At 48.5% G+C, this 16,465-nt stretch overlaps 1 protein-coding gene across 3 annotated transcripts in view; it reads right to left on the bottom strand.

Moving 5' to 3' along the window:
* The window catches only part of LOC119441772 (acetylcholinesterase), a 132,423-nt gene that overhangs the window by 14,460 nt on the left and 101,498 nt on the right, over positions 1–16,465 (bottom strand). The gene's annotated exons all lie outside the window — the stretch shown is intronic.

Below are 16,465 nucleotides of genomic sequence, written 5' to 3'. Positions count from 1 at the left end.
AACGTTTTTTTCTTTGGCATCATTTTGTTTGATGCATTAATTTTACAGCGAAGCTGTTAAGGGCTCAGTCCCCGAGGGTCGTGTCCGCGTGTAGAAAAAAACTATCATCATCAGCATTGGCTCGAGCGTCCTCGTCTTTTTGAGCGCACAGCACCTCCTCCCTCCCGGCCGGCTGAGCCCCCGCCATCTCTCTTCTCTTGCGCCGGTCAACTTCTTATGCCGCGTTCCCCCCTGAGTAGAGTTGGGCCCGGCTTCGAGGCTAGCGCGGCAAGCCTGCTGGAAGCTGCGCCAGACTACAGTTGAGCCCTGCTGGCAGGCTAGCGAGGCTACGCAGGCGGCGCGTCTCGGCAGCAGACGCGCCCGGCTGCTCCGCGTGCCGCTGATAAACGGAAGGAAGGAGAGGAGGGCGCGCGCACCGGCTGGATGGCGGGGGAGAGATCGACGGCTGCCACGCATGACTGTGCGTGTGTATGCCCGCTCTCCCACTGCGGCGCATGCGCGCATCCCTGCCGGCCTCTGGCGCCTGTGCCGCCGATGCCCGCATCTCCCCTAACAGTGTCGACAACGGTGTTTAGCCGTTCCGTGACGTGAACTCTACGTCGTGAAGCTCTTGTCGTGAAGCTCTCCCGTGACCGTGAAGCTCTCTACACAACCAGATTTCCGGAATACTGGTACACACCTCACTCACGTACCCATTACGGCAAGCAAATGCTATGTTGTAGACTGCCTAGGCAACTCAATGAACTGTTGAGTAATGAAATTGATGCACTGTCGTATTCTCCAGCTGATCTTTCTAACTTTTTTTTCACGCCTCTAAATGATTCAGTTATGTATTTCTTTGCGTCTAAACTATGTCAGATTCAGTTATGATTCAAATATGTCTTTCTTTATTGACTAGACGATCAATGTTTTTGTATTTATATAATCGCAAATTTTTTTATATAGTCATTACGAAATATGTTGCTCCACCCTGCTGCTCGGATGTTTCTGGGTTCTTGGGACCAGTCAAGCTGCCATGAGCAGCTTTTTTTCCCACTTTCCCACCACAACACCGTATTGTACTTGTTTTGTGGAAAAATAAACATTAATTAATTCATTCAACTTCGCGTTGGCGCTCTTATCAGTTGCCCTTACGACTCACGATGGCCCGGCCGCCTGCCGTTCGTTCGGAGGAACAACGCAACGAGCGACTGCGTGCCAGAAGCGCGAATGGGCGCGCAAACGCCGAGAGAGCGTACGCAACAGAACGTACGTCCAGTGGTTTGAAGCCCTAGTCGAACAAGAGGTCGTTGGCCAAATACCCCGCAAACGACAGCACAGCCGGCAATGTGATGGGTTATGTTCGACGACGAAACATCTATCGTAATGACGGGCGACTTCAACGTTGACATTGCACGCCCGGATGGAAAGTGGTTCACTTCGTTTATGCTCGAGCGCTTCGGGTTAACGTGTGTGAACGAACCGACGGTACCAACTGCAACACACCGGACGTGTATAGACGTCGTGTTTATGAAGAACGTGCCTACCGTTGCCGTACACCCTATGGCGGTGTACCATAGCGACCATAAGACCATGGTCGCTGTGGTCACTAAATAAATGGAAACCACCAGATCATATATATTTCTCATTCTTTAAAAGTTCAAATAACCAATTACACCATCACACCTTAACAGTCATAATTGAAAACACATAATTCCCACCATAGTACAGCTTCACTGGTCTTCCATCTCCACCCCAGTAGAAGGGCTGACACTTTATCTTTATCTTACGTGACGGACGGACGAGTTCCCTCGGTGAGCAGGCATAGAAGTGCATACGCTTTTAAGATAGAGTCGGGTGGATGACATTTCCCTTCCATGAAAATTTCTGCACTTTGCGGGCTTTCGCAAAACTGATTTGCCAAAAAGAATGAAAAAAAGCAACAAAGCACTATGTGTGTTTTCCTTTCGCGATACATTGACTGGCGCGGACACTGTCGCGTGCGGCACGTTGCAAATGGAGCGAAGTGTGGCGCGACTGCCTCGCTAATCGGGAGATCGCGAGAGGCAATGCGTGGGTGACGCGTGGACGCGATTCACAGCAGCCGCCACAGACAGACCTCCTCTCATGCCGCGCTTTGTTTCCATATATGGTATCGGTGGCGTCATCGGTGAACAGACGACGCGCGCACTCTGGCGCCATCTCGAAGCCATCGTCGCCGTAGAGCCCTTCTCGCGCGGCACTACGCTTTTCTTCTCACGCTTTCGACATACCCTGCTCCTCCGTTTTCCACCTTATCGCGCTCTCTTCGCTATCGCCGTATTTCATATACCGCTCCGCGTTCGCTCTTTCATCCTTCGCCGTGCTCGTTCGCTCGGTTACGAGGGACGACGCTCGCCGCAGGAACGGGCCTCTAAGAGCGGTGCTCCAAAAAGAGAAAAGAAGAAGGAAAGGTTGATAACCCTAAGTGATATCGACCTTCTTGACACGTTAGCGTCCCCATAAGTACGTATTTCCCTTTTGCGCTGAGTGCTTCTTTCTTACAGTGCCTTAAGTGAGACCGCCACGCCCTTGCGCAGCATACTGCACATTTACTTTGGTTAGAACGAGTTAGTAACTCGGAAATGGCAGGGAGTTCAGGCTAAAGCTCCGTGTCTCTTCTACAGTAAACCCGCTAGCGATAATGCGATGCGAGTGACGTCGACAAGCAAATACGCCTATCAGTCGAGAGCCGTAGCCCATTGATTTAACGTAAGAAAAAGCTCCGCTCTGAGAACATAAAACCATTGATCGTTTTTCTTTCGTTTTTACTTGAAACTTAACGTGATATTGATTTGGGCAAGTTATAATGGCTCCACAGCAGGCAATCAGCGCAACCGCGACGCAGCTGACTGCGTTTATTATTATTTTTTTTTCAGTGTGGTTTCACGTTCACATATGGTTGTCTGCGAATGGATAACTTTAGACGCTAAGCAATATCAAGTCCAACGTCATAATTTTGTGTTTGTTAATTTTCGACCTTGCTTGTTGTCAACGGCCAGATTTGGGTTAAAACAAAAGAGAAAACTTCCGTAATGGCGTTCCAGCACTCACGCTCAATAGAAAACATTCAGAGTAAGCGCGTAGATAATATTAAAATACGAGTCTGTGTATGCACAGATGGAAAGCGAAGTGCTTCACTAACGAAGGGAAAATAAAAAAAGGAAGCATCGATGCAGGACGGAAAAGAAGCAAACGGCGTGGCGACTGCGGACAGGTGGTGCCATTAATCAATGAAGCCCTTCCTCGCAGGAGTGGCCGTGCGAAGCGCCGACGTCACGTGCGTCTAAATCTCGTTTAGGCATCGATCATCTATGCAGTGACGGAAACAAAATATACAGACAGAGGAGGAGAGGCCGAGGGCAATCGAAAGGCAAATGTCCTTACTCCGTAAGTTATACAGCAGGGCGCACTATATATAGAGCTTCATCTATATATGAGTCAAGGAAAACGCGAAGAAAAGACTGTAGCGGAACCACGCAGTCAGAAATGAAGGAAAGTGGAAAATGGACACCAAGGAAGGCGGCGAGCGTGGCTGGCTGTAGTATTGTATAGGACCTCGTTTAATTAAGTAGCACCACATTTCAATTACGCACACACACACACACACACACACACACACACACACACACACACACACACACACACACACACACACACACACACGCACGCACGCACGCACGCACGCACGCACGCACGCACGCACGCACGCACGCACGCACGCACGCACGCACGCACGCACGCACGCACGCACACACACACACACACACACACACACACACACACACACACACACACACACACACACACACACACACACACACACACACACACACACACACACACACACACACACACACACGCACGCACACACGCACACACACACACACACACACAATGGAGCAATCCCTATTCGATTTATACGCTTTCGGTATGCGGCAGGAATCCAATATTAACGACAGGTTGAACCGCGGATGTACTGCTTTAATAACAACCCAACCGAAGCGTCAGCTTTGCTGAACATTGCGCGCACGCACCAGTGAGTCCACAGGACACAGGACTCTGACGCGTAACGACGTATTGCACCACAGACGGTCGCGGACAGTCGATCAAACTTGACAAAAACAAACAAGCAAACAAACAAACGTGCATACGCCCATAGACTGTCTTCAGCTTCTTTTAGGTCTAGTGTTTTTTTATGTCTATAGTTCTAGTCGCCCAATCTTCAAACTTAGCATGCTGAAACAAGAATTGGGGTGCATCCAGTTATCGAAAACTCCGCATACAATAATCATTTACCTCAATCTCGGCCACTTAAAAAAAAAAAAAACCCGTGGTTTCACGGTATGCGTGCAACGTACATCGCTTTCTTCTACAGGAGTTGAACAGTCGCATGCAGAGGCCACCATGGTAGCTGTCACACGCGCGGCCATCTGGCGCTGCGCCGATGACTTAAAGCGAAGTTTTCGAGAACAAAACAGAAAGGCACGAACATCGATCCGGCCTCGATGGATCGCGGGAGGCCCGAGGGGGCTTGCAGCGCAAGGACGTTCTGGGCGCGGGACCTCGCCAGGCTCAGTGGGATTCTTCTGCGGCAGATGGAGTGTGACGCGCCCACACCGCTCCGTGCTGCAAATCTGAAACTCGATGCAACGGCCTCTTCGTTCTTGCAGCCTTTTCGTTTTCTTTTTGTTTAAAGGAGGCGCGCTCGCTTCGACGTTACGGGTGTACATGCATGTCACGGTTCCTGATCGTGCAGCTCCATAGAGCGCATTGGAAAAAGGCCTCGTGGCATCCGCTGCGTGGCGTGGGCCGCCGCTATGTGCATTTTACTACGCGTCTCCATCCTTGCATGGCACAGCAAAGGTAGCGCGGCTCGAACAAAAAGGCACGCCCTCTTTCTTCCTCGAATGGAACGGTTCTTGCATCTACATTATGCTCGAGTATAGTACAGCTTGATGCAACGTTTTGAGATTGTAGCGACGCAAACAACTGGAATAAAAGTGGTATAGAAAATTGTGCACCGGTTATTCATTCGGGCAGCTTGGAAGTTCGTTGGTGATGTCGCGTGGCTTACGAAGCATTCTCCACTTAACGATTTTTTTTTTCATTCCGACGCACGGCGAAGCGCTCCACGCATGCGTGAGCTTGTGCTCAAGAATGAACAGGTCAAATCGAGGTCAGGAACCTGGTCTAATCTCTATCAGTCAGGCGAGGTGGCTCTCCCTTTCAATATTTTTTTGTTGCCCAGCCACACTCTCACGGCGTTTTAATTTTCTCGCGACGCTTTTAGCAAACGAATGTATTACGGTCAGTTTCACTAACTGAATAATAGGAAATTACTGCTACCTCTTCCTGATGGGCCTCGTTGCAGAACAGGGGGAGTTGTTTGTGAGCAAGACAATTTTGACACAATAACCTGGATTCGCTGTAACAAGAAGGTCTGTTCTCCATAGGCTCATTGAGGGTTGGTCGTCAGTATGTTTACCATTTTTTTTCTTTCCACCACGCTGACAGTGCTCGTACCCGTAGGTATGCGCAAAGATCAGGCAAGAGGGGCCATGCACCCCCCCCCCCTCTCCTCCCCCTCGCCTGCTGAGGGGGCGGATCATGGCGCAAATTGCATGCACAATCGTTAGGTCCATATCCCATGAGCGGGATATGGACAGTGCTATTGCAGAGTAATGTCCTATTCAATGTCCTATGACAATGTCCTATAGCAATGTCCTTTTCATCAACAATAGGCACGAATTACAACAAATGATTGAGGACCTTAACCGAGAAAGTGTAAGAGTGGCGGTTGAAGAGTAATATCCAGAAGAGAAAGATAATGTTCAATAGCCTGGCAAGGGAACAAGAATTCAGGATCACCAGTCAGCATCTTTAGTCTGCAAAATAGTACGTTTATCTAGATCAATTACTCACAGAGGACCCTGATCATGAGAAAGAAATTTACAGAAGAATAAAATTGGGTTGGAGTGCATACGGCAGGCATTGCCAAATCCTGATTGGAAGATTACCACTGTCGTTGAAAAGAAAAGTGTACAATAATTTCATTCTGCCGGTGCTAACATATGGGGAAGAAACTTGGAAGTTAACAAAGAATCTCGAGAACAAGTTAAGGACCGCACAAAGAGCAATTGAACAAAAAATGTTAGGCCTAATGTTAAAAGACAGGAACAGAGCGGTGTGGATCAGAGAACAAACGGGGATACCCGATATACTAGTTGACATTAAGTGGAACAAATGGAGCTGGGCATGCCATGTAATGCGTAGGATGAATAACCAGTGGACCATTAGAGTCAGAATGGATACCAAGAGAAGGGAAGCGCAGTCGAGGACGGCAGATAACTAGGTGGGGTGATGAAGTTAGGAAATTTGCAGGTGCAAGTTGGAATCAGCTAGCGCAAGACAGGGATAATTGGAGATCACAGGGAGAGGCATTCGTCCTGCAGTGGACATAAATATAGGCTGATGATGATGTTGATGATGATCTAGTCTCTCACGCCGTCGTGATGTCTTCTTGGTCATAAAGTGGATATAGGTATAACCAGATTTGCATGACATGACATGGATGACATGTATGTAATGAAATGACACGTATATCATGACATGAATGGCACAACATGACATGATAAGAATGGCATGCATTCATGATGCGAATGCCATGACATATGATTACCTTACATGAATGAAACATCATGACCGACATGCATGACATGATATGACATGATATAACATGGATGAGATGACATGTATGACATGACATGAATGACACGACTGACATGCATAACAAAATGGCATGCTATGACATGTATGTCATGACATGCATGCGTGACAAGACAAGATCTCGTCGTCTTGCTTCTGTCGTCACCCGAAAGCTCGCGTAGCACAAAAGTGCTTACTTTGCACAAACACGTTCGCGCATTTGGTTAACTTAACTCGTTGAAGAACCCCGAACGATGCTGGATAGCCAGCTGCCTGCAAAGTGCTTCGCATAACATCGATCCCCACAGTAAGTGCAATCTGCATATTTTTTTTATTTAGTATCCCTTTAAAAACTGGAAGAGTTAACAGCGAGCGTCCATCTTTTCAGTTAAGCTGCCGTCGTCGTTATGGGTATCGATTCGCCAGGCTGCGTTTTCATCGTCAGCACCGCAAGAAGCACCGCATTCGTCACCAGCGTAGTCGACAAACACGGGACTGAAATAAATGCGTCGTCGGTTTCCAGAGCAAGCGCTGCGGAGGCAGAGGAACTAGCGATAGCGTTAGCCATCACGACGAGACCACACTGGGATTGCGTTATAGTTCTGACGGAGTCTCAGATGGCATGCAGAAATTCTTCCCAAGCCAAAATTTCCAGGGCCGCACATCGCGGTCTGAATGGAGCGCACCAGCTCCCGCCATACATACAAATCGTGTGGACTCCGGGGCATGAGTCCTTACGCGGCAATCAGCAGGCACACGCCTACGCCCGAGCGCATGCACACCGGGAGCCGCGAGATGACCGCGCCGAGCAGTTCCAACCAGAGCCCATACCATTAACCTACACGCACACCCTACAACACTATCGCCTTTCACGAAGAACACTACCGCCGCCTCACAATGCTCTGACGCGAGAGGAAGCCGTAATATGGCGAAAACTTCACAAACACATATCCACATTTCAGTCTCTACCACTCCATACACCCTGCGCTGTATTCCTATAAATGCCTACACTGCAATCAATGGGCAACGCTTTACCACATGGTATGGGCTTGCGCAAACATACCACAGCTCACACCCATAACACCCCCCCCCCCCCCCCCCCCCCACACACACACACACACACACACGGCAATGGGAGGCAGCGCTGTCCAGCTCCGACTCGACGGACCAGCTCAACCTGGTCAACCGAGCGAGAAGGGCATGCAGCTAAGGCCGCTGGACTCCTGGACTGAGGGGACCGACCACCCACTGCAGAGCGGAGGAGCTACCTACGCTAGCGTGCTCTTTTGCACAAAGTTTATTCTCTCTCTCTCTCTCTCAGGTTCATTGTCGCCACAGGGCGAAGAAAGACAATACCGAAGGTTGAACTCGCGACGCTGGGGTAATGTGAAGTTATAACCAGACGCACTAACCTAACCATTGTCAAGCTGTAACGTTTGGCAGTTCATAATTGCGGGGTGGGCTATGAATGTCGCCGCGTAGTGGAGATGATTGATTTTCACCACCTAGGGTTCTCTTAAGCGCGCTTAGATCTAAGTGCACCAGCGGTTTTTATTTCACTTCACCCCTATTAAAATTCGGCTGCCGCGACAGAGAATTGAACCTGTGACCTCGTGTTCAGCAGCACAATGCCATGCCACTGAGCCCACGTGACGGCTGCGCTTGTAAGTTTTCACACCTATCTGCTCCACGCAGACTGTGAAAGCGGTGGCGTCTGTGCATGTATTTGAGATGCCACGACGAGCAGTTCTGTTGAGGACGAGGAAGACGTTGTGTGCTTCACAACAATGTTGCTAAGGGTTCTATCTCTCTGCTGAGATATTGTCACATGTTCTGTTAATCCCTCTTATTTGAAAAGTTTGCTATATTTTCATATTAAATAGGTTTATTTTCTTGCTTTTGAAAAAATACATTTATTCCATTTCATTTATTATTTAATCAACGTCACTTTATTTCTCGTTTGTGCGCCATGGGTATGTTGCCTTGTTGAAAAGGGATCAACATGAACGAGTTGCTCGCGTAGGAAATGGTGCGGTTCGCTGTGAGAGCATGCTGCTGCCTTAGTGAGTGAATTCAGTACAAAGGAGTGACCTGCTGAATCTCTTTCTTTTTGGCGCTTTCTTTATGAAATAATATTTCCCGAGTATGCGTGGTGCAGAAAACCCTTAATATTGTGATGAAATGGGAAACGACGGCAATGAAAACGACGTCCAATGGTGATGTTTGATGGAGGTATGATGGAGGTAGCGAAGCCGCAGCGGTGCGTAACGCATGCCAGAGGTTATCAAATACAACACGACAGATATCGAAAACGAGTCGAATATTTCATTATTATAAGCTTCTGGTAAGATGTAAAAAGAGAGCCATGACAATACCTGTAAGGATGTAAGGAGGTTAACCATGAAGAGAGCCTGAGTGGCTACGTTGGGCCGAGCAAGGGTACAAAAATGTCTCAGTTTCGCCCGAATGGCGAAGCATTGATTGCGATAGCAAGTTAGTAGACGAAGTAAAGATAGTAGTTTTAGCGGCCGTATCAACTTTTAAACATTCGCTTACTAACTAAATTAACAAACACGGTGTCACGCGTGCACAGGTAAACATGACCGCATCTCGCTCGATGACCGTGGAATCTCGCTGTCAAACGCTGGAGTGAGTAAGCGCGGCGGCAACAGCGAGTGAATTGACCTTCGTGCTGCCTCTCGCTTCAACGCGAACTCTGCCCCCATCGCAGACTGCTTTCAAGATAGGGCCCGCGCGGCCGCGCCATACGCAGCAGCCGCCGGAGAAGACAACAATGACAACAAGATGTACAGACGGAGATACGGTTTTATTTGTGCACGCACACGCTCGAGACATCGCAAGACGGAATATTAAAAAGTCGCGAAAGGTCGAAGTGTTGCCGACCGGCTCACCGGTTCGAACGCTATCGCTATGCCCGCTGGTCGACACGATGAACGCGGCCCTCTCAACGACTTCACACTGTCTCATCTCGGTCTGCGCGTGCCCACTAAATATACGCTATCGCTGCCATCTCACTGGGAATCGGTGTCATCGCTCATCCTGCAGTCAACCCTTTTTCGACAAAAGACCGGCGCAAAAGAAAGCGCGCGTTACACAACTGCAACACCGGCAGCTAAGGAAAGAAACAGAAATGAGAAAAGGGAAACGTCGCAGGAAACAAGAAAAGGATACGAGAGCTTCGCGTTGTAGCTGCGGCAGCGGAGGCGGCGGTGCCGCGGGGTCAGTGCCGACGATGATGACCAGATTGACGACAGGGTGTGGTTTTGGAGGAGGGACGACAGCGAGTGTGTAAGGGAGAGAAGGCAGACAGGGAAAAACGGGGAGAAAGGGATGCCTGGCGGGGACGAAGGTTCCCGCGAAGGTGGAGTGGGCGTTGAGAAAAGCTGTCGAGCCATAGCTGGGCTAAGGCTGTTCGCCCGAATGCTTCGAGAAAGTTCGCTCCGTTAGCTCGCTGTACACGTGCGTGCGCGGCCGCCCTACCGAACACCCGTACTAATCCTCATCTCCTCTCACTCTCTCTCTCTCTCTCCTCATCATCTTCCGAGACTCTGGGCCCTGAGCAAACGACCAAGTTTCTTTCTCAGTTGTTTTCTTCTTCTTTTTTTTTGTTTTAGCAGGTTCACCGTTTCTGGTGAAAAAATTCGCCGAAGCCGCCCACCCACTTCTCTCCTCTTTCGAGGGCGCTGGGGTACACGCCCATGGAGAAACGCCGCTGCGAACTTTTGACGAGAACGACGAAGCTATAGGAGGAACGGGAGAACGAAGAGGGGCGAAAGGGGGTTCCGCGGCGGGTTCATCGACGGACACGCATGGCTGCTGCCGACGCAGAGATCGCGTCGGCCGCCGCCGACGGCCGACATCAGACACCGTCATCAATCTCGGGGGATGACCCGGGAGGGCGGGCGAGGGAGGAAGCGAGTTGCGCTTGCACGAAGGTGTAGCCGAGCGAGAAGAAGTGAACACCGCTAACGAGTCGCCGGGTCGTAATATTTCGAGCAGCGGCGTCGGCCTGATGACAGGAACGGCGAGAGAGTGACGGCGGGGGTGTGACGGTGTAGGAGCGTTCACTGTTGCGCCGCTGATTTTGACCGAAAGGGGGAATGGAGGGGAGGGAGGGGGCGTTTGGCAAGAAGCCGTCCTACCAGAAGGGGATTCTATTTTCTATATTTATTAATGTTTTTTTTTTCTGACAGATTCCCGACTTCTTGCACACCGTGGACTTTTCTTCTACTATAGTACTTCAGGTGCTGTTCGCAGAGCGCTCGAAGCACGGTCTTCTAGTTGCTTTGTCCGTAAAAGACGCAGTACGGTTAGCTGACCAAGTTTGTTCGTATAATGTATCCGTAAATGGGTGGAGCCTGATTTACATCCATCGTCACTTGCGCTCACTCCAGCCTCCGATGTAACCGCACCTGCTATCTGGACTTCGCCCTGTGTGTAGCAACTCATGCTCTGTCGCTGGCGCTTGGGCGTTGGATTCACGAACACATCCTCGATTGGGAAATGTCCGACAACACTGATTTCAACGCCTGTGGTTGCGAAGAAACAATAGAACAACGACCATTTTGACAACCATATCTTTGAAGATCAATGTTTAGATGGAGGACCTATTTCTAAAACGAGATCTTGAGCTGCGGCCTCGCTCGCGTGGTGTCATCGCCTTTGCATCGCGGTTTTTTACGTCGAATGAACAGCCGGTGACTACGCAAAGTCATGACGATGGAAGTAATTCAAATATGTTCAATCTTTTCAACACCCGAAGTGGATCGCTAATAATACACAATAGTCAATTAAGACTTGTGATGACGAGCTTGCGTAATCCATCGCTGTAACGACCAGATGTGACAGAAATAAAGTAAACAAATGGAACAGACCAGAGTTCCTTTAGGCTCTCACTGTGCACCTTGCTGGACCCCTTTAAGTTCCGTAATTTCCCTCCGCGTCCTAATTACGTTCTTAAACAGCGACACGGCTAGCGCGTGCTAATCGTATATCCCACAACGTCCAAGAGCTGCTTCCCTCTTTCCAAACTCAAAACGGCGCTAATTTATGAATCGTTCTCGCATAAGTCGCAGCCTTATAATGGTTGAAACGGAGAAATCTCGTCGATGGTGCCGCCATTTATTTCCCCCGTTCGGTCGCGAGAGGCACCCGTAGTGCTTGGAGCGCGTAGCACGAACACACCACGCACATACGGCGCCAGCGTTCATCACCGAAAGTGAAATCATCACAGTGCAGCGCCAATGTGTTCTGATGGGTTTCTTTCTGCCCGCGAAACGTAATGTATAAATACGGAACCTATTATTGGACGATCCACTAACGGAACAAAAGAGTCACGCGAAGCCATATAGAGCGTAACGAGGGTATCCCCTAACGAGATTTTGATCACGCAGCGAGAGAAGAGGGTTCCAACGTCGATATCCCACACCAGACTGTTCTCTATCTCTCTCCCACCCAAGCTCCCCTCCGTGTTTCCTCCGCCGAAAGCCCGGAAGCCGCAGTGCTCGCATTAGAAGCATTATGTCGGTGCTGTTCGAAAAAAAAAGAATTAATAATAAAAGGTCACGCGCGGTCTCGAATATAAAGCAAGGGCATATGATCTCTCGGCCCTGTTTGTGGTCATCGCCATATGCCGATAAAAAAAAAAAAGCGCTGGCCGGTCGTAATGAGTTGTTGCCACATTTCTTTCGTAGGTGAGACGATATGGAAAATTTGGCAACTAAAGAGCCTGCTGTGTCGATCTGCTGCGTATCCGAACGTCTTGTCCGCTGCTAGTGACTTCGTTCATATACGTTGGGCCCGTGGCAAAGGTGTAATATTTTCATCATCGAAACGTCGGTAACAGGAGCACATATAGAAATATGCCTGACAAAAACGAATAAATAAAGGATGCTTCCTCCCGAACAAGAAGGAAAAGTAAAGGTCACCGGTGCAACGTCCAAGAAGTATCCCCAGGACGAAAGGTACAAGGTTGGTCAATCTCAGGAAGAAGAAACGCGGCCGATAGAAGCTTTCGGCAGACCTCACCGACATCCATTGTGGGGACCCGAGATTCGTAAATACAGAAGCGTACAAAAGTCGCCATCCCAATTATGACTTGGAAGAACGAAGGACGCGACGTGGGTATAGTGCGGTTATAGGGAGCTGTAAGAGAGGGCCAGAAGAAAGGTTGGGGCACAAAATAATTGCTAGCGTGGAACCACGAACCAAGAAGACGAATAACACCGAAAAACAAGAAAAAAAAACGGTCACAAAGGTTGCTGCAACATTACCAGAATAAATATGAAAAAGAAATGAAAGCGTGGAAGAGTAAAATGTTTTTTTGCTCGAGTGTAAGCGAGGACTGAACTGGTCAGGAAGAAGACCGTATAGTAAAGGCGCGGCCCAAAGTCGAGGTCGGTCAGAGAGTCACTGATCCGATGGAGGAAGGAAAATAAGTAAGGAGAACGTTCACCGGGCCTTTGCCCTTTTGACGATATGCTCGGGTCTACGTTCACACTGCAGACTTTCCGGGGCGAAGGGGGGGGGGGGGGGGGGGTGGCTTGTGTTTGCTTTGGCGCGGGGAACCGGTACTCTCTATCTAGGATGTCAAGACTTACAGCGCCGTGGCGCAAGGTAAACTTACGAACGTCATGGGCACCCGAACGAAGGGGCAGCATGCTCGCGGTTGATTTTGCGTTTCCATCGTTTCCAGCGCCAGGGAAAAGCGAGGGCAGAAAAATGTCGAGGGTGACTGCTCGGAAAGAGAGGAAAGTAACGACGTTGATACTGACCGTGGATCACGGCGACCGCGGGCGAAATTTTCATACAGTTGTTCGTTCGTAAGTCCTTTTTTTTGCCATTATTCGGCTGCCTTCGCTGATATGCCCGATGGTGGTGGTGGGGGTGGCAGTGTTCGTATAACGATGATGTTGGGAACAAGCGTTGGCTTAGTAGCAGAAGACGGCAAATGCTGCTCCTGTAGCGCCTCTTTCAGGGTGCGTATATATATATATATATATATATATATATATATATATATATATATATATATGACGAGCCGCACGAGGACGGCGCGGTGCAGTGTGGTGAAGGAAGAAGAAGTTCCGAATAAACAGAGCTTCGCACGACCGCCATGTCTCCTGCGTTACACACACACACACACACACACACACACACACACACACACACACACACACACACACACACACACACACATATATATATATATATATATATATATATATATATATATATATATATATATATATATATATATATATAGGGTGTCCCAGCAAACGTTAGCAAAGCTGTTCAACGAAAAGAAAAAGATTACAAAAATAACACGGTGCGACATACGTTCTTAAGACTAACGGTGTTCGGTCGCGAGATCTCTGACGACCAAACACCGTAGGTCTTATAATAGTACCGGGCATCAGGTTTTTTTTTTAATCTTATGTTTCTCTTTGTTGAACAGCTTGGCTGTAACGTTAGCTGGGACACGCGCGTTTGTTTGTAACAGCACGTCTGAGAGTCAACTGTCACGAAGAAACGCGAGCAAAAGGCGCAATATTTCTATTCGATCAATCTGGTTGCCTTCTGGAAATGCCAGCCATTGTGCACAATCGTGTGGAAATCGTTTCATCCGCATGACATCAAGCAATACGCCGCGCGCTCCGCAATGTAATGGCGGAAGGACCTTATACCTGTATGTATAAGTGTTCCCTATCGTCCATCTCTCCGCATTCTGCAGAGAGCGGGGAAAGCGCACTCACAGACTCAAATGACCAAGACCGAGTGTACGCCGAACGCGTTCCGATTCGGAAAAGTTGTATACCATCTTTGAGGGTTAGCCTCTTCATTGCGCAGGGTGCACGCAGCGGCATCCAAAGCTTCCGAAAAGGGCAACCGAATAGCCCATCTCTATCATGACTTGAGCATTGTTTCTCGTTGTTGTTGTTTCAATTTTAGGGGGCTTGATGAAACACGTGCCATGGACTGAACTTTTTCGTTTCAGGAAAAACCGATATGCGAACGTTTCCACTGAAAGCTGATCGTAAATTCCTCGTTTTCGGGGTCTTTCGGCAGTTAGCGCGGTTGTCGACAGAAATTTCCTGACGGCAGACCTTTCGACGATATGCACACTATGAGTCGGCAATGATGACCCCGCTTCTGGACAAGGACACCTCTCGTTTTCGCAGAGCACCAGTTATAGCTGCTCCCTCTGCGTCCGTTCGCAAAACTAAGCTGCCTAGTTGTCCAGGCACAGTTGACGCTTACGGACGGAATCAATAATAGAGCAGCAGAGCTACCTGCATCTATGCTGACCGACGTGTTCGTGTAAACCTGCAGGGGATTCTTACAAGTTGTTTTCAAATGGTCCACCAATGAAACAGCCCCTTCAAAGAGAACAGACTCTTTCAAGAGTAGCCGCGAAACAGTGAGGTTAAACGTAATGTCTTCAAGCTACCAGGCTGGGTGGACTGCCTCCTTTTAAGTTGAACACAATCCAAGGACACTACTTGGCTCTGGCTATACACTTCAGAGCCAGAGTTAGCGCTCGTCTTGTTCTCTCGTTCTTGTCCATGTCTTCTAGCGCTATGACCACCTCTGATGCATCTAACCAACTAGCCCAAAAAGCCATACTTGTAAACTTCATTTCTAGTACATCGGCTCTTTTGCGTGCAATAGTAGTGATCCGTGTGCAGTTGTCGCCCTCATCGCCATTGCCACCTGCCGTGCCAGGGCGTTTTCCTTCTACTTCAGAGCCAGAGTTAGCGCTCGTCCTGTTCTCTCGTTCTTGTCCATGTCTTCTAGCGCCATGACCACCTCTGAAGCATAATACTTATCGCTGAGCTGGCTTATTCGAAGAGGTGGACATTAGTGGCACGAGAAATCTAAACACTTATTCAACACTTATTAACAAAAATGACTAATGTACTTCTTAGTTAACTACTTTACGACACCTATTGCAATTGACGAATTGTAGCCGATGAGCTTTTCAGGCGTACCCACTTGGAATGAATTTACAACACCAGTTTTTACTGCGAGTGAAACTCGCAGTAAAAATGCACGGTTGTTCCACTTACTCTTTTACCAAAATGCTGTTTTATACATTGCAGCACAAAAGTAACCGCCCATGTGTTTCATCCTACACTTTGGGAAATAATATCTCGAAACTGGTGTCATCCTGGAAATTCATTCCAAGTGGAGACGCCTCACAAGCTCACCGGCTACAATTCGTAAATTACAATATGTGTCGTAAAGTAATTACCTAAGAAGTTTATTAGTCAATTTTTGTTACTTAATTGAATACATGTTTCGATTTCTTGGGCTACTAATGTCCGCCTCATCGAATAACCCAGCTCAACGATAAGAATCACCGCTACCTGCCACAGGCGATTTAAAAAAAAATTCCGTAAAACTTAAAAAATGAACACGCTCTATAGGGGAGCCGTGCAGGGAATTTCTGAGCTTATTCGTGTCGGTCGGCTAATCCGATGGAGCTCTACAAAAATAGTTCAAGAACGTTTGCAAAACTTTCCGGAAAGATTCATGGAATTGAAAGAACTCGTCCGTAAAGCTCCGCTGTAAATTACCTGTGATTGCAAAAACCTGCACAGAATTTAGAAATTTCTTTAGCTATGCGAGAAGGGGGACCGTCAACAGAAGAAAGGTTGTATAACTAACATAATCCAATAAGAATATCGTGTTTTTTTTTTACACGCATGCAGATCAC

The sequence above is a fragment of the Dermacentor silvarum genome, chromosome 2, assembly GCF_013339745.2.
Source record: "Dermacentor silvarum isolate Dsil-2018 chromosome 2, BIME_Dsil_1.4, whole genome shotgun sequence".
Classification (NCBI taxonomy): domain Eukaryota; kingdom Metazoa; phylum Arthropoda; class Arachnida; order Ixodida; family Ixodidae; genus Dermacentor; species Dermacentor silvarum.
The sequence above is the reverse complement of the archived record's forward strand: the minus strand, read 5'-3'. Positions and strand labels throughout refer to the sequence as shown.